This window comes from Sebastes fasciatus, chromosome 14 (assembly GCF_043250625.1).
Source record: "Sebastes fasciatus isolate fSebFas1 chromosome 14, fSebFas1.pri, whole genome shotgun sequence".
NCBI classification, from domain to species: domain Eukaryota; kingdom Metazoa; phylum Chordata; class Actinopteri; order Perciformes; family Sebastidae; genus Sebastes; species Sebastes fasciatus.
Window position 1 is genome coordinate 31185562 of NC_133808.1, and position 20008 is coordinate 31205569.

The window sequence follows — 20008 nt, forward strand, 5'->3', positions numbered from 1 at the left end:
TTCACAGAATGGTGCCGACGTTAAATCCTGGCATTTTGCTCAGTATTAAGCATGATATGGTTGTCAATTGATTAAAATATATGTTTTTATTTAATAATTGCACATTTTTTATCTGTTCAAAATGTACCTTAAAGGGATTTGTCAAGTATTTAATACTCTTATCAACATGGGAGTGGGCAAATATGCTGCTTTATACAAATGTATGTATATATTTATTAGTGGAAAAGGTCAAGGGACCCCTTTGAAGATGGCCATGCCAGTTTTTCCTCGCCAAAATTTTGTGTAACTTTGGAGCGTTATTTAGCTCTCTCAACGATAAGCTAACATGACTTATCACCAATGGATTCCTTAGGTTGTTATCGTTTCATATGATACCAGTATCTTCACTCCCATTTTAAAACTGAGCCGCTACAACCTTAAAAATCAAAAGTTGCGTTAAAGAAATTAGTGATGTTAAAAACGGATTTGCGTTAACGAGTTGTTATCGCGTTAACTTCGACAGCCCTAATAAATACATACATTTAAAAATGAATATAAAATAAATAAAACATATATAAAAAAAAGACAAAAATAACAAAAAATAAGTAAATCAATTTGAAAATTAATAAAAATAAATAAACGGGAAAATTAAATAGAAGAATAAATAAATAAGGGAATTAATACAAAGATAATAAAGTATCAAAATGAAACAGAAATATCTATTTATGTCACATTTTATCAATTAATGAATGGCTACCTTACACTTTGACAGCCCTAGAACAAACATAAAGAATATAATAGGTATCTTTCTCAATATTTAAGGTAATTCAGGAGCTATTTAAGAGGAAAACTGGGGTTTAAGGGATTTATTCCTGTTTCAGATTTTTTTTCTCATCCCAATAGAGATTGTTTTTGTTGGAAATGTCAAAAACTGGATTCTATGAAAAAAAAAAAAAAGGTAATTTTGAAGATAATAAATTCTTATTTAATCAATTGACAACTTTCAATTGGAGATAACAATACTGGCCCATATCAGTCAAACTCTTGTTTGTAGTTTGTGTGCCGTCAGCAGAGTGCCAAAACAAACAGAAGACTTCACAAGAAAACAGTAGCAACAAAATGTGTGAAACGGCTGTGGAGAGAAGATGAGATATATACAGTATATACACAAGAAGAACATTTTCCAAACCACAGTATCTGCATCTCTCCATCTCACTATAGGAAGACGGTAACAGAGCTGTGTACATGGAGATGTACTGGTGGTTTAGCAGGCTGCAGTAAATATGAAGCGCTGCAGGTTCTGCGGTTTGACTTTCTTACCACCAACTTTTCCGATCACGACTTTCAGATCAGCGTCTTCGTTGCACTTTGACTGCCCTGAAACTTTCCCTCTCACACCTGCAGTTTGCTTCATTTGGTCTGGGCCAAGAAATAAAACGAGATGTGGTTGCATTTCAAAAATAAATAAATAAATAAATATATCATTAAATGTAGCAAAAATAATATTAAAAATAAATGTAGCCATTAATTGATAGATAAAATGACATTAATTGATATTTCTGTTTTAATTTGCTTCTTTATTTATTTATCTTTGTATTAATTCCCTTAATGGTTGGTACAAATGGATTCATCAGGTTTTCTAGTTTCATATCCCGCCAGTATCTTCACTCTAGTTTTAAAACTGAGCCCGCTATGAGGTAAAAATCGCAAGTTGCGTTAATGCGTTAAAGAAATTAGTGGCACGAAAAAATAAATAAACACAAAGAAATAAATGTAAAAATAAATTAATGAATTAAAAAATGAATACATAAATAAATAAAACAAAAAATTAAACAGAAGAGTAAATAAATAAGGGAATTAATACAACGTTATAAATAAACAGATTAAAACAGAAATATCAAGTTATGTCACATTATCAATTAATTAGTAGTTACATTTATTTTTTATATTATTTTTGCTACATTTAGTGACATATTTATTTATTTATCAAGTCATTGTTTATTTATTTATTTTTTATCTTGGCAGATTCCGTCCTCCATGAAAAGAGCTCATGAAAACTTACTGCAAATCAACCAGACAAAACAAGGCATCTTGTACAGCAATATTCCTGCTGGTACTGTGGGATTGCTATATCCTGCTAATTTTAATGGACATAATAAAATGCCAAAATACACCTAAAATATTGGTAGTTTAGCTAGTGTAGAGGTCGCAAATCTACTATCACAAAATACTGTGGTCTCTAACAATTATTCCGTAGAATTTCTTTTTAATTAATCAATTAGGCTCCGTCTATAGAATGTCATAATTTCTTAGAGGCCAAGGTCTTAAAATGGTTTGTATTGTTCAGCCAACAGTCTAAAACGCAGCGATCAAGTCAGAATGATATAAAACTTGTTAAACAATTTAACAGATCAGATTAAAAGATCAAGTAATTGATTGGTGGTTTCTAAGTCGTACCAAGGAAATATAACAATGTAAGATATTTGAAATAGTTGAAAAATATTTTACCTTGCCTGGCGTATGGATCTGGAAATAGCTAAAGGGATAATCCAAGACAGCGGTATTAATCTCAATGTATTAAAATATGAATTAAAAAAGTGTCATGTTGTAGCTTTAAAAGCTGGAGGATACGTGTTTCTTGTGAAGGCACATTGACTGATTTCCCTCCCTGCGTCTGGATGTTGTTCGGGGATCCAGAGTCTTTGGAGCACTTTGGGCAGCATAGTTTGAATTTGGGACAAGCCCGGGCGGAAGAGGAGCGTGGGAAGAGCTCAGCCGGTTCAGCGGGCCGTGGTATGAACACAGACGTAGGAGTAGCACATGGGAGCCAGAGGTGAACGGAACTGACTCGAGTCACATGGAGGAGAGAAACGTTTGGCCGAGGGCTTTCCCTCCGGAGGTGTTGCTGCTTGGCTGTGTCATGAGTTTAGCAGTGAGTCAGACTGTTGTGGTTTTTAATCCCCCTTTTGTTTACCAACGGTTTGATGAGGGTTAACACACGTTTTGTTTTTACTTTACTCTCAATTTATTCAGTACCACACTTCTACACTTCGTAGAATGACTATGTACCACAGGCAGCTTGTCATCTTTAATATTTCTCTTTATCTTAACTCCCCCCCACATATTACTGGTAACCTTCTCTGCACTGAACTGCAGACTACCGCTAATGGAAATATGTCTTCCTGGCACGAAACCGTTAAAGGACAAGAGCTTGCCCCTGCCAAGATTGTAGGGTTGATATAGTGCCTTTTCATAGCCATGCCTGCTTCTTTAACCTTGAGGCTACCAGCACTGACGTTGCAACTTGAACATGAACATTCAAGTTGCGGTTATGTAAGCACAGTTCTGTTATTGTAAGAAAATGAGGCCATCACGTCAAGGACTGGCTGGCATCCTCTACCGGCTTCTAATCTGGCTATTTCCCAAGTTCCGGGGCTGGATCCTCTGAAGGACCCGGCCCATAAAGGTGTGTTCCTCAGAGGAACTGAGGATCAGGCTGAACCTGTTCCACCCCCACACACGAGACGGTCTGAAGCCTCACAGAGACCCCATCTAGCTAATAGTGCATTCAAGAACTCCTTTTCCACTTGTAAAGTCAGAAATGTCCAAGTTCTGAAGGCTTATCAGTCGGGCTGGGACGATACACATATCTCCCGATTCAATCCTATCAAGATGCTTGGCTGCCGATTCCATATGTATTGCGACCATGGGAAAAAGTTGAATCATACATTTCTAGGGACTTTTACTTTGGAAAATATCTAAATTAATACAGTAAAACTGTTTGATTTTCTGCATGTATGTAGTCAGAGATGTCCTTGGCTCCATGCCAAAAAAAGGCAGAAGAAAAATCCGACATATGTCTGAAAAAAAGTTCCAAAAAATGACGGAAAAATGTTGTAAAATGGTAGGAGTGAAAGGCTGATGTAAATATCATTACTAAAGTGTTTATCCTCTGCAGGGAGGGGGGTAAGGCTGTTGGGAAATATGCCACATTTGAATCAATGTTATTAAAGCAATAAAAGCTCTAAACATTTTCGATAGAAGTTACTAATAATCTCCAACATGATGTTTTCTGTTTGTAAGATATATACTTATAAGGTTCAGTTGACACAGTGATGTGTCGTAAACTGAGATCGCAGGCAGTGTTGTGGAAACCAGACAAGCACTTTTGGGAAACGGGCCTCAGTCACTAACTGAACAGATTTGTGCAATGTTTGACTTCGCTTCAGCAAACTGACGGAAAGGAACAAGTGTCCATTTGTTTCTGTTTGCATACGGTTAAGTGGCAGTTGGGTGTGTTGGCACTACGAATGTGCTCAGTTGTGCGAACTTTGTCCATCTGTTTGTGTGACAGCGGTTGCAACACAGACTGAATGATCACAGGTCCAAGGTTGTGACAACATGAACTTGATAAACAACTTTCTATTGTCAACATCAAGTAAAGAATATTTTTCTGCTGCTTTTACTGTCAATGTAGATCATTTAATCTAACGTAATAATCTAGTTTGAGTATGAAAACAGCTACAAAAATATACAGTATGTACTTGCAAATCCTCACAATTAACGGTTAAACTGGAAAGAAACTAATAAAATCAGTTAAGTGGGAAGCAGCGATTTGGTCTGAGCTGTAGTTCTGGTATGAGTCACCATAAACATTTAGATTGAGTCACAGTTTACTGTCACTAACAAGAAAAACGTGAGGCAGCATCAGCAAAATGTATTCTCACCTACTGTTAAACAGTTCAACACTCAACAACTCACTACAGTAAATGTGCAAGAGTGGAACAGCATTACAATAAACACACCTCCCACATGGCCCAGACTTCATGTGCACCACCGTGTCAGCACTATAGAGATTACATTAATTCAATTCTCTTTTTTATTATCTCTTATGGCATCTTCAAATTGCTTTTTTTCAATAATCAACAGTCTGAAACCCAAAGATATTCCAAATACACTGATGTTGGGGCTGCAACTAAGTTATTTTCATTACTGGTTAATCTGCTGTTTATTTTCTATAATAATTGATACATTTTTTTATTTTATTTTTATTGAACTCATTAGTTCTAAACCCAAAGTTATTAATTCTGGTGTCTCATGTTATGAAGACAATCTGCAAATTTCTGAGGCTGAAATCGGGGAATGTTTTTAATCGATTGCCAAAATTGTTGCAGATTAATTTTCTGACGATTGAAAAATCGATATATCATCGATCATATAAAACAAAAAACAGCAGTAAATCCTCACACTGGCGTTGTTTTAACAAAACAAAATGCAAAAGCATTTTTGGCTTGATGAATAACTAACGATCAAAATAGTTGTCTGTGAATTTCCTTTTGATCAACTAATTCATCAGTCTAAACTGAAAGTTGAAGAGTTCAGTGTAAAGCTCCTCCACGTAGATTTAGGTTTCAGTTTGCTCTGTCTGAGATTTAATCTGGTCTCAACCTCCTTTGCCGGAGCCATTCTGGATTCAAACTCAACTGAATTTGGTTTTGAGACTCATTTGAACTCAACAAATTTGGGAACGATCCCTCAAAAGTACCTTAAACGGGAGCCTCTTTGTTCTAGTGTGGACTTAAAGCCTTTACACACCAAGTCGGTATTTTTTGTCTGAATTTGTTGCACGTTTTGTCACATTGCGTCAGTCACGTTCGTTATGCCTTTTTTCAGACATTTTTTGAATTATTTTCAGACATATGTCTGAGTTATCTTCTGCCTTTGTTTGGCATTTATTGGCCTTTTTTTGGGGGGGATTTTTTTGGATGTATGTCAGACTTTTCTTCTGCCTTTCTTTGGGATTTCTTTGGCATCTTTTTGACATTTTTTGGCCTTTTTTTCAGATATTTTTTAACCTTTTTTTTAATATATTTTAGACTTTTCTTCTGCCTTTCTTTGGCATTTTTTCAGCCACTTGTCAGTCATTTTTCTGCTTTTTTTCGGACATTTTTGGTACTTTTTTTCGGACATGTGTCAGACTTTTCTTTTTCCTTTCTTGAATCCCTTCCGAAACTTTCGGCTGTCATTAAAGTTTTCGGAACAGATTTGTTGGAATGTCTTTCGCATCCATCAAAAGCCAAAACAGTGTTGTTTGACAACTCAGAGCCTCCACCCGTGCAAACATCATCATCCAAAATGGCATGATAAACTTTCACTTCGTCTCCCTGCACAAAGCACTTTACAATAGAGAAAGAAAAGAGTAAAGCGATGCAGAATTTAAAGATAGATTGCAGAACAGTTTGGATCGCGGGGATGGTCTCAAAACAAAGGATGAAGGAAAGATTAGACAGTAGTGATTGAGCTCTAGGCAGCTAAACGATAGCATCTAGCTAATGTCATTCATTCATTAGCCTCGTTTGGGACTAGCGCTATCCGTCGCACCCACTTAATTAATTCAGTTGTGTCTTGTATTGCCAATTTTTGCAACAAATAGAATAATAAAACACATCGGACTCAGTGTACAAGATTTCTGTATGTAACATTTTTATCAGACAACTGATTAAAAAAAACAACGTGTTGAGCAAAGACCTTTATTCTGCATTTAGCTGATCTTAGCCGATAGACTTAAATAGGACAAAGATCATCTCAGCCTTAAGATGCTTTCAGGAAGCGGGGCCCCTGCCAGCTTCAGGAGTGTTATATTCTATGTTTCTAGAGGGATGGAAAAGTGCTAAGCAAAGCAAAAAACTTTTTTTTTCGTGAAGGGGAAGAGGATGTGATCCCAAATGATGATGGAGAATTGAAACAATGTCCTCAACACAAGCGGTAATACAAGCAGCAACTTGTCCAGATGAATGACACACCCAGCGTTTGCACAACGAGTCCGAACCAGCAAAGCTTTGTCATTCATCTGAGAGCACATAGCTCATTATTTGCAAAGAATGTAGGGCTTGCTATGAATTTACGTCATGTTGATCTACATGTATAGGTTATTTTGCATCACAGAGTTCTGTTAATGCATCTCGAGTCAGTTAAACCAAGGAAAGGAAACATGCTGGCCCTTGGAGGAAAACATCTGATTCTCATGTTCCATCTCTAAACCAGTTTATTTTTAACCATGTCTGAGAAAATATCTTTGAAATTAAGGAGGCACTGGAAATATTGCGATACAGCAGTAAATCTGCTGGACTGCTTAGGGACAAAACAACGTGGGAATATTCTAATATAAATGACAGATTTCAAGTGAGGAAATGAGAAATATTATTTTAGAAATATCCTTCCGAGGGCAGTTTGTGCTGTCAGCGCGATCTTTGAATTAGGATTGATGGAGAGTTGAAGCCGTTTAGCTTGTGGGAGGTCATCAAACTACATGACTCATTTAGCGCTAAAAAGAGAAACCAATGGGAGTTACCCTTCCTACAGCGGAGCACGAGAGTATGATATTTCACACTGAGGACAATAGTGTTTTTAGTGTGAAGGGACAGAAGGTGTTTTTCTCAGTAACAAACTCGTTTGTGCTTTTTGGTTTTGTGGTGAGATGCTCCACGAGACTTCTGCCAAGTTTATTCATCTCTGCTTTTTCCACTGCGGTTCTGTTATTTTACATGTTAAACTGAACTAAATTCTGGGTGGGTGCAGCTGCGGAAGCATGCATTAACAACAGACCATACAGTGGGTTGCATTTCCAACTCGAGAGGCTGTATACATTAGCAGCAGTAATATAAAGTTGTGAAGGAGACAGAAAAATCAAAATCAGCAGATTTTTTTTGACCTGTCAAATCAATTAAACTTTTAACCTCTGAGGCCCGACTTTACTGTCTTTCAGAGGCTGTAGCAGGCTCTAAACAGTCTTGAATTACATAAATTGAGTCTCACTGTAAAGCTGAGACCCTGATGGATCCAATGAGCCCAACTGTATTCATGTGTGATGATGTTAGTCCCCATAGGAGACATTTCATTGTAGTGAAACTTGACCTCTCTGTATAAAATGACCTGTGGTGACCTCTAGGATAATCACAGCCTCATGAAACTTTACAGCCACAAACTAGAGACCTAGAGCATTCAGAGGATGGATGGATCAAACTAGAGACCTAGAGCATTCAGAGGATGGATGGATCAAACTAGAGACCTAGAGCATTCAGAGGATGGATGGATCAAACTAGAGACCTAGAGCATTCAGAGGATGGATGGATCAGACTAGAGACCTAGAGCATTCAGAGGATGGATGGATCAAACTAGAGACCTAGAGCATTCAGAGGATGGATGGATCAGACTAGAGACCTAGAGCATTCAGAGGATGGATGGATCAAACTAGAGACCTAGAGCATTCAGAGGATGGATGGATCAGACTAGAGACCTAGAGCATTCAGAGGATGGATGGATCAAACTAGAGACCTAGAGCATTCAGAGGATGGATGGATCAAACTAGAGACCTAGAGCATTCAGAGGATGGATGGATCAAACTAGAGACCTAGAGCATTCAGAGGATGGATGGAACAAACTAGAGACCTAGAGCATTCAGAGGATGGATGGATCAAACTAGAGACCTAGAGCATTCAGAGGATGGATGGATCAAACTAGAGACCTAGAGCATTCAGAGATGGATGGATCAAACTAGAGACCTAGAGCATTCAGAGGATGGATTGCTTTCCTAGCTAGATTGACAATAAGGGGGTTTCTGGGCAGTTTACACAACACAAGTGTTCGCCATCCAATCGCCGAAAAATGCAATTCTTGCAGAAATCTCCAAAAGATTTTTGATCCCAAATCACAGCATGTTTTTTTCTATGGTGTTTCTCAAGGTCTTGGTGTCTTAATGTTGTATTTTGGAGGGATTATTGATCATTTTTATCAATTCTCCAGTGGTAAAAAATGGTTAAATTTAGCACTAAATCTGTGTAACAAATGGTATCAACCCAAAAATTGCTGCAACAACTTATGAGACATAATAGAGCATGGGGCTGGACATCATATACTTCTATCATCATGTTCTAAACTGACACTTTCACAATTTATTTGAATTATTTTGAGCTCAAATTAATCTTCAGCTTCCAGATGATGTACACCACTTCTATGTGACATCTACTGTTGACCTGCTATCTCCCCTATAAAGTCCCCCTGTACCCCCTTAAAAAAAAGACTAAAATGGGTCTATTGTGGGTCTCTCAGGGTTAACAACATACCGTACAGTCGGTTGCATTTACAACTCAAAAGGCTGAATTAATTAGCAATAATATAAAGTTGTTAAAGAGACTGAAACATGATAATCAGCAACGTTTTTTGTCCTGTCAAACCAATTTAACACTTCAAAGAACTGTGATACTGCACTAAGTCTAGAGCAGGATACACACAGAATAAAGTCACTCTATATATAATATATATATAATCTATATTTACTAATCTATACCCGACCTCAGTTAAGAATTTAGTCATCACTAAAACCCACACATAGCGTGTCTAACCTTTAGTTTCACTTCTATGCTATCTGCTGTCAAATGTGGTCACTTATTTACTTATTTATTTATGGGCGTATGAATGTGCCTGTCTCAGATGTGAACTGATAAAAGATAAAAACACTGTTGTAGAGAAATCACCTGCAAAGCTTTCACAGCAGAAAGAAAACAAAACCCCATGGTTGCTCCAAATGTTTGATAAAACTTGCAGTGCAAATGAATCAATTATAATTTGATTTAAAAAATGATTTCAATGCCATGCGACTGATTTGAGGTAAACTTCTGATGGTTTAATAGGAGAAAAGAAGCATCAATATTACTGTCTATGAATATTACTATCTATGAATAGCTTAAAAATAGGTTCTCATTTTTGCATACACCAGGTGCCTCTAATATATACTCTAATATAATAATAAAAGGAAGTGTGCCTCCTTTGTGGTTAGAATTACAACACACTTCTCTTGAACAGTCAACATGCAACGCTTAAGCTCATATTTCTAACAAGGTAAAGAGGTAGGGAGCTGATAGACAGACGGTTTTATTTGCCTTCAGTGACAGTTATTATTACAAAAGTAAGAAATTGGAAAGAAAACAAAACTTCGATAAACAAAAGTGAGCAGAAGATATTGACTCACCTCGGAGAAAGCGACACAGAGGCAGCGAACAGACGGAGGAAGGATGAGAGCGTTTACACGGCACAGCAGAACTAACAGAGGAAACGCCACCTCTGACCCTCACGTGCAGAGTGGCGTCTCGACCATGCAGCTCAGCCAGTGACTCAACAGCCCCATCCCACCTCCACGGGACCAAAGCACAAACAACTCAACACACAAGAGGAGGAAGAGAGTGTTTGGATTGCACCTCTCAACTGTCTGTTTACCTTCCTTTGCATTTCAACATACTGTTAACCCATCAACAAAACCTTCCTCTTACCAAAACCACAATACCTTACCGTTAGCTCAACATAAAATAACCTAACGGGACGTTCAGGGGGAAATAGCAGGTCAACAGTAGATGTCACATAGAAGTGGTGAAAATCATCTGAAAGCTGGGAACCTGAAGATTAATTTGAGATGCTGCTCAGCACTGTGTTACAAGTTGTTCTAGTCATAAATAAGAAATTAAAATGAATTAATATTCACAATTTAAGTGTATCAGGGCTTAGAGCATGATGATAGAAGTATATGATGTCCATCCCCATGCTCTATTATGTCTCATAAGTTGTTGCAGCAATTTTTGGGTTGATAGAATTTGTTACACAGATTTGATGCTAAATTTAACATTTTTTTACCACTGGAGAATTGATAAAAATGATCAATAATCCCTCCAAAATACCACATTAAGACACCAAGACCTCGAGGAACACCAGAGAAAAAGACATGCTGTGATTTGGGATCAAAAACTTTTTGAGATTTCTGCAAGAATTATATTTTATTTCGGCGATTGGATGGCGAACACTTGTGTTGTGTAAACTGCTCAGAAACCCCCTTATTGTCAATCTAGCTAGGAAAGCCATCCATCCTCTGAATGCTCTAGGTCTCTAGTTTGATCCATCCATCCTCTGAAGGCTCTAGGTCTCTAGTTTGATCTATCCATCCTCTGAATGCTCGAGGTCTCTAGTTTGATCCATCCATCCTCTGAATGCTCTAGGTCTCTAGTTTGATCCATCAATCCTCTGAATGCTCTAGGTCTCTAGTCTGATCCATCCATCCTCTGAATGCTCTAGGTCTCTAGTCTGATCCATCCATCCTCCGAATGCTCTAGGTCTCTAGTTTGATCCATCCATCCTCTGAATGCTCTAGGTCTCTAGTTTGATCCATCAATCCTCTGAATGCTCTAGGTCTCTAGTCTGATCCATCCATCCTCTGAATGCTCTAGGTCTCTAGTCTGATCCATCCATCCTCCGAATGCTCTAGGTCTCTAGTTTGATCCATCCATCCTCTGAATGCTCTAGGTCTCTATTCGGATCCATCCATCCTCTGAATGCTCTAGGTCTCTAGTCTGATCCATCCATCCTCTGAATGCTCTAGGTCTCTAGTTTGATCCATCCATCCTCTGAATGCTCTAGGTCTCTAGTCTGATCCATCCATCCTCTGAATGCTCTAGGTCTCTAGTCTGATCCATCCATCCTCCGAATGCTCTAGGTCTCTAGTTTGATCCATCCATCCTCTGAATGCTCTAGGTCTCTATTCGGATCCATCCATCCTCTGAATGCTCTAGGTCTCTAGTCTGATCCATCCATCCTCTGAATGCTCTAGGTCTCTATTCGGATCCATCCATCCTCTGAATGCTCTAGGTCTCTAGTCTGATCCATCCATCCTCTGAATGCTCTAGGTCTCTAGTCTGATCCATCCATCCTCCGAATGCTCTAGGTCTCTAGTTTGATCCATCCATCCTCTGAATGCTCTAGGTCTCTAGTTTGGTCCATCCATCCTCCGAATGCTCTAGGTCTCTAGTTTGGTCCATCCATCCTCTGAATGCTCTAGGTCTCCAGTCTGATCCATCCATCCTCCGAATGCTCTAGGTCTCTAGTTTGATCCATCCATCCTCTGAATGCTCTAGGTCTCTATTCGGATCCATCCATCCTCTGAATGCTCTAGGTCTCTAGTCTGATCCATCCATCCTCTGAATGCTCTAGGTCTCTAGTTTGATCCATCCATCCTCTGAATGCTCGAGGTCTCTAGTCTGATCCATCCATCCTCTGAATGCTCTAGGTCTCTAGTTTGTTCCATCCATCCTCTGAATGCTCTAGGTCTCTAGTTTGATCCATCCATCCTCTGAATGCTCTAGGTCTCTAGTTTGATCCATCCATCCTCTGAATGCTCTAGGTCTCTAGTTTGTTCCATCCATCCTCTGAATGCTCTAGGTCTCTAGTTTGATCCATCCATCCTCTGAATGCTCTAGGTCTCTAGTTTGTTCCATCCATCCTCTGAATGCTCTAGGTCTCTAGTTTGATCCATCCATCCTCTGAATGCTCTAGGTCTCTAGTTTGATCCATCCATCCTCTGAATGCTCTAGGTCTCTAGTCTGATCCATCCATCCTCTGAATGCTCTAGGTCTCTAGTTTGATCCATCCACCATCTCAGCTTTACAGTGATATCCAATTGATGTAATTCAAGACTGTTTAGGGACCGCAGTAAGCAGAAATATAAAAAAAAAAGGCTTTTAAAGGATATAAAATATGAAAATATGTGCTTTTCATATGCTATCTCAACCACCATAAGAATATATTGTTCTAAAACATCAATAAATCAGTAAAGTTACCTGCACGCAGATGTTTTGTGACCAACCATTTAATAAAAATGTTTACAGTCTCATAACTTTAAGAACCAAAGAAACCAAAAGGTCTACATCTACATCTACCAGGGACAGGTTTTGGTTCCCATAATTTAAATGTTAACGGGCAATTCTTCCAAAAACCCACAGTAAAAACAAAGCGTGGTCTTGCAGAGGCGTGAAGCCACACCTGGGCTTCCCCAGAAGAGGTCACAGGCTTTTTATTCAGCTACGAGTTAGTCCCCATCTACCAAGATCCCTAAATGTCACTTTTTCAAACAGGATGTACTGTGGCCAACGTGAACTACTTTCACAGCCACAATGTGACCGTTAGAAAAACACTTCCTGAGATTACAAGTTCTCTTTTCTGTCTCGGGCATCAGAAGGGTTTCGAACATGTTTGTCTTTTTCTTCCTTTTTTTCTCCCACAGCCCGTCGGAACTTCTTTGTGTTCAAAACCTGACTTTGGGGCAGGTGTGGTTGTACTAATAACAAAAGACATTGTCATATCTGTAGTCATTTGCTAAATGATGATGTCTTTTGACTCTTCGGAAAGTTGATAACGTATACTGTATATGTTTTTAGAAATTCAGTACTGATACTCAGAAATAATGCATCAACTAGCGATTAATCAATTAATAGTTTGGTGTATAATGTGTCACAGAATAGTGAAAGGGCTGCCCCCTCTTAGTCGATTAGTCGACTTATCGGTCATTTTGGTTTTAGTCAACTAAGATTTCTGTAGTCGATTAGTTGTTGTTTTTATGCTTTTTCATGCTAACTCACTAAGAGTCACAGCAATGCACCAAGGAATGGCAAGGAAGACTTCTAGCTAGCAAACGTGGATAAAAACAGGGCTGTACCTGAATCGGTGCGCCGACTCGTGTTGAGACATGGACCACGTCTTGTTTACCATGCTTGGGTGTGACTCTTTTTGCTGTCATCACTATTCATATCTATACAACCAATGTGTTTATGATTAATCTGTTTACGAGAGCACTAAGTTGTTTACAAGAGAACCAAGTTCTTCAGAGATCTAGCCTCTTAAAAAGAAAACGACGGCTCAACTTCAAGAACTTCAAGTCGACTGAGGGATCACCGACGATGATTCAACTTATCGACTTTCAGACGGCAGCCCTAGATAAAATGATAAAATGATAAAAATGGGCTTTGAAAATGCATTGAACATGTTTGTTTGGACTTTTGGTGAGAAACACTAAATGTAAAGATAACATTTGTTTTTGAACCACTTGTGGTCAAAACATCCTCTTAATTACCTCATCCCTCTGAGACCCGCGGGCGATCCCAACCGACTTTACTGTCTTTCAGAGGCTGTAGCAGGTTCAGTTTTAGAGCTACAGTGAAGCGACTGATACCATATAAAACTAGGAACCCTAAGGAATCCATTGGTACCAACCACCGGTATTTAACCTCCTTCCTATCATAGTTGCATGTCGGCAAGGAGGTTAAATAACGCTCCAAACTTACGCTAAATCAAAGGGGTCCCTTGACCTCTGACCTCCAGATCAGTGAATGTAAATGGGTTCTATGGGTACCCACGAGTCTCCCCTTTACAGACATGCCCACTTTATGATAATCACATGCAGTTTGGGGCAAGTCATAGTCAAGTCAGCACACTGACACACTGACAGCTGTTGTTGCCTGTTGGGCTGCAGTTTGCCATGTTATGATTGGAGCATATTGTGTTATGCTAAATGCAGTACCTGTGAGGGTTTCTGGACAATATCTGTCATTGTTTTGTGTTGTTTACTGATTTCCAATAATAAATATATACATACACTTGCATAAAGCAGCATATTTGCCCACTCACATGTTGATAAGAGGATTAAATACTTGACAAATCTCCCTTTAAGGTACATTTAGAACAGATAAAAAAATTATTAATTTGCGCTTAATCATGATTAACTATGGACAATCATGTGATTAATCACGCTTAAATATTTTAATCGATTGACGGCCCTGTTATTTAGTTTTTTCTTTTATTTAAATCCACAGGGAACCTTAACTTAATTTTTCAGAAAATCAATTAAGATGGAAGTTCCTGCAGGTAGACTTTGAGCAAATTGTGTAATTGTGGGAAAAAGAATGTGGTCGAGAACATAGTTTGAGTCTGTAAAGTTCCTGAAAAGTGATGTTCTTCCACCCCTAAATATACAACCCCCCCTTACCAACAAAGTCCAGCTTGGTTGACGTCATGACACTAAAGTATTGATCCTGAACTGAACAGAGTGCAGATGTGGAGCAGGGCGGCCCTGCGGCGACATCACCGCCAGTAACGGTGATGTCCGTAACCGCTTATCCTATTCAGGGGCTGGAGCCGATCCCAGCTGACATTGGGTGAAGGCGGGGTTCACCCTGGAGAGGTCTCCAGACTATCACAGGGCTGACACATAGAGACAGACAACCATTCCCGCTCACATTCACACCTTTAGAGTCAACAATTAACCTGCATGTCTTTGGAGTGTGGGAGGAAACCGGAGAACCCGGAGAAAACCCACGCTGGATGTTTATTATTATTATTATGAAATTATCATGAAATTATAAGTTAATAATGTTTAAGACGGAGAACTCACCAGAGTGTGATGTTAACTAGTCCTTGCGTAAAGGCAACAGCCTCCTCAGGTTGCTTAAATCCTGTAAAAACATATTAAAAAAACAACCTTAAATTTGAGCTGAGCCGTGTCCTCTCCAGCTTTGACTTCCTCTTTTGTGGAGACTTCGGCACATGTTGCAATTTCCTTTTCAGGGATCTTTTGAAAGCCGGTGTGTGTCCTAATCTGTTGAGCAATAACTGGGAGGAGAGCAGCCTGGCTCCTGCTGTTCTTATGATTCACACCATACACACTGTCTCTTACACCAGCACTGAGAGGACTTAAAGGTTAATTCATATGACGATACCATTTATCCCACTCTGTTCTGTCAGATTCATCCTCTCCAGAACTGATTAATCTCAGTTTGATGAGTGCAGCTATCCTCCAAACTCGTGGTTAATGTTGTCATTGGAGGCTCCATTTAAAACAGTCATGTTGAGACCTCTTGTGGCTACACAGGGAAGCAACTTAAAGGTCACCTATTATGCAAAATGCACTTTTCCATGTCTTTTAAACATCAATATCTGTCCCCAGTGTGTCTACAGGCCACCATAGTATCATAAAAGACCATCCTCTCTCTTTTTCTCCTCCTCCGTTTGTCCGGAAATGGGTGCAGAAAAAAAATTCGCTTTTTTCCTTGTATTCTGACGTCATTAGAGAAATGCAAGCCACGTGAGGGTTTCCTGGTCGAACCAGAGCAGAACCTTCAGTAGCTGACCCCGCCCCACAGCGCGTCACTGTCTCTCCTCCTCAACCTAACTTGAGCAAAGTCTGCAAGAACCAGCAGAACAGTCTTCATGTACTCCCATCATCTAAATATAACATGTTCTTTCACAAAGGCTTTATGTAATTACACTGTTTAAACAGGTGATATTTATATATTATATATATTTGATGTCATGCATGTAGCAGAGTACAGGTAGTAAATAGTGACTGTAAGCAACACAACACATTTCTGTTTCACAGTCAAACTTTATTTGAGTAGACAGATGACAATATTAACGAGAGCTGCACGCAGCTATGAAAGGGCCCTCGCCCCTGCTCGCGGGTCGGGGTTGCTGGCGGGACGCCGACCGACGCGAAACCGAAACTCTGACGAGCGCCACGACGCCTGCCGCAAGGCTCTACGACAAGCGGTTCATGAGTTATGAAAGGGGGCGGGGCTAATGTGTAGGGGGCGGGCATAACATTTACCAATGAAACAGGAACTCTCTGCTGAGTGATATGACACTTCCCACAAGACTCTACTACAAACGGATCATGAGTTATGAAAGGGGGCGGGGCTAATGTGTAGGGGGCGGGCATAACATTTACCAATGAAACAGGCACTCTCTGCTGAGTGATATGACACTTCCCGCAAGACTCTACGACAAACGGTTCATGAGTTATGAAAGGGGGCGGGGCTAATGTGTAGGGGGCGGGGCTACCCTTAACCAATAAAACAGGAACTCTCTGCTGAGTGATATAACACCTCCCATAAGCCTGTACGACAAACGGTTCATGAGTTATGAAAGGGGGCGGGGCTAATGTGTAGGGGGCGGGGCTACCCTTAACCAATAAAACAGGAACTCTCTGCTGAGTGATATAACACCTCCCATAAGCCTGTACGACAAACGGTTCATGAGATATGAAAGGGGGCGGGGCTAACGTCTTAGGGCGGGGCTATGAGTATAATTTTTCATATACATGTCATCAGTACTGGAGCACCATCATACCTGAGAGATTTGGGGCAGATCGGACTATGTACAGTTGAGTTACAATAACTGGCGAATGGCTCAAAATGGCCGCCACGCCACGGTCCGCTCGTTAAGTGAACACTCACCATTTTAATAACTTTTCATCCTCAAGGTCTTGAGATGGTCCTGACCAAATATCAACTCGATATGATCAAATCTGTAGGAGGAGTTCGTTAGAGTACGCGGCCAATAAAACGCAAAAATTGGGAAAATTGTACATAAAATCCAATATGGCCGACTTCTGGGTGGGCGGAGCTAATGAAACCCAATGAGGAATATGTTTCAAATGATAATTTGGGGCAGATCGAACTATGTACAGTTGAGTTAGGGTTTACCCACTCTCTGCTGAGTGATATGACACATCCCACAAGACTCTACTATAAACGGTTCATGAGATATGAAAGGGGGCGGGGCTAACGTCTTGGGGCGGGGCTATGAGTATAATTTTTCATATACATGTCATCAGTACTGGACCACCATCATACCTGTCATCAGTACTGGACCACCATCATACCTGAGAGATTTGGGGCAGATCGGACTATGTACAGTTGAGTTACATTAACTGCCTGTTTCATGGCGAATGGCTCAAAATGGCCGCCACGCCACGGTCCGCTCGTTAAGTGAAAACTCACCATTTTAATAACTTTTCATCCTCAAGGTCTTGAGATGGTCCTGACCAAATATCAACTCGATATGATCAAATCTGTAGGAGGAGTTCGTTAAAGTACGCGGCCAATAAAACGCAAAAATGACATAAAAATCCAATATGGCCGACTTCTGGGTGGGCGGGGCTAATGAAACCCAATGAGGAATATGTTTCAAATGATGAGTGGGATATGCATACCAAATTTCATGAATATCGGATCAACTTTGACAAAGTTAAAATTTCAACGCGTTAGGGGGCGCTATAGAGCCGTATAAAAACACACTGAGCCTAATGGCTATGCAGTTACATAAAGTTCACAGGTGTCTATCATTTTGCCAAATTTTATGAGATTCCGAGTACCTAAAGGTATGTTCAAAATCTGAAAGACATAAGGGGGCGCTAGAGAGCCAACATGCCACGCCCAAGCAAAATTTCACCACTAAAATTAAGTAATTACTAGTTTGGATGTGTGTGTAAAGTTTCATAAATTTTTGTGCATCCTAAAGTCTTCAAATATGCGTTCGTAAATTCTAAAATCACGCAGGAAGTCCAACATGGCTGACTTCCTGTTTGCCGGAGAAATCTCAAAATCATTTAATCCAGGTATGAGGGCGTGAGCAATGACATACTTGAATTTCGTGAAGATCGAAGAAACTTTCTCGGAAAAACTGCGTACGTTAGGGGGCGCTATGGAGCCCCCTGGAGACACCCGAGCCCAGTCACTCCAGAACATTGAATTTCCCACCAGTTCTGACGCATACTCCACTTTTCGTGAGTTTTGGGGATGGCTAAGGTCGTCAAAAACGCGATATTCCAGCAGAAAAAGAATAATACTGACAAAAACAATAGGTTCCTTGCACTTCGTGCCAGGATACCGTTGGGTCCTGGCACTTTCGTGCTCGGGCCCTAATTATTCACAGCATTTGTAATCATCTCACCTGTTAGTTAGTTATGTGACATGGTACAGGAGAAAGTCTTCAGCTCTGGTAAACTATGGTGAGCTAAGCTCCGGTGGTCTGTAGTCATGGTAACACAGAGACAGCTACTACTGTAAATAATATACCATTACTCTGATCTTCCATACATTTATCTTTTAGCAGAAATAATGAACTGACTACTGTTTCACATCTTCTATTTTCCACCCTGATGGTCGCTGTGTTTACACACCGTCTCATAGCGGTAGCATGTAGCTAACCCGTTAGCATGTAGCTACATGCTAACGGGTTAGCTACATGCTACCGGGTTAGCTTTGTATCTCCATGTAAACAGAGCCATCTGCTCTCAGCTGTCTGCTCTCAGCTGTCTGCTCTCCTCTGGGATGATTCTGTCGGTCATTTCTCACAGATGGATCTGTAAAGACAGACGTAAAACAGAGTGTATGTTTACGGTTTACAGAGTTGATGCATGAGGTAAACACTGAGCTAACTAACAGAGCTATAAACAGCATTATTTACCTGAGAGAAACCGTCAGGAAAACCTGGAATCTGGACCGCAGATGTTCATCATGTGTCGCCGATTTCTGATCAGATTCCTCCGGTAACGTGCGCTGGGTGAAGTTTCTGGTTTATAAACTTTATTCTAGCTGCTATCTCTCCACTCGTCTCTCTCTCTCTCTCTCTGAGAGAGAGAGAGAGAGAGAGAGAGAGAGAGAGAGAGAGAGAGAGCTTCTCCGGGAGGGAGGGGGAGGGTGACGCTGTTGTTGAGGACGTTTGATTGACAGAAAACGCTGACCAATCAGAGCAGAGTGGGAGGAGACAGAGGCTACAGACACAGAAATCAGCACTTTTGGAAATGGGCTGAAACAGAGGTTATAGAGACATGCTGGAATGCATGATCTGATTGTTTTTTTGAAAAAAAAACTTCAGAGACATGGTTTGGAGGTGTCTGAGACCTATAATAACTAGTTTAAATGGAGTATAATATGTGACCTTTAAGATCAAAATACCTGCAAATAAACTTATCCAACCTATCATTAACCAAACTTAAAAAAAAACACCTTTAACTTCCTATAAAATCAATACCAATGTAAGTTATCGCCGCTTTTACCACAAAACTATGTATTATATAACACTTACTCAAGAAGCTTCTAGTTTAAAGTTGTCTCTTTATTAATATTTCCGATATATAAGTCATTGTACATTTATTCTACCGTGCTTCAGAGGACAATCTTGTACTTTTTACTCCCAACACATAATGTCTTGTATGCAACAACCACTGAAAATGATGCGTTGTTAGATTTTAGAATATCCACCAGAACATCAACACCATTGAATACCTAATAATGAAGTAATGCAGCACTTATTTTAAAGGATTATAACATTGTAAATGCTAGCCTATATTCAATCAAACCTACACATCAACACTGAG

The 20008-nt window shown here is 39.8% G+C and overlaps 1 protein-coding gene across 2 annotated transcripts in view; it reads right to left on the reverse strand.

Annotated features, from left to right (window-relative positions):
- Positions 1–15399, reverse strand: part of LOC141781912 (interleukin-1 receptor type 1) — a 32306-nt gene extending 16907 nt beyond the window's left edge. Inside the window, exon 1 of one of the 2 annotated variants that reach the window (XM_074657892.1) lies at positions 15242–15399. The gene's annotated coding sequence lies outside the window, so the exon portion shown is untranslated. Of the gene's footprint in view, positions 1–10006; positions 10197–15241 lie in introns of those variants that run through there. The other variant, XM_074657891.1, reaches the window with a different exon arrangement.
- Between the last annotated feature and the right edge of the window lie 4609 nt (positions 15400–20008).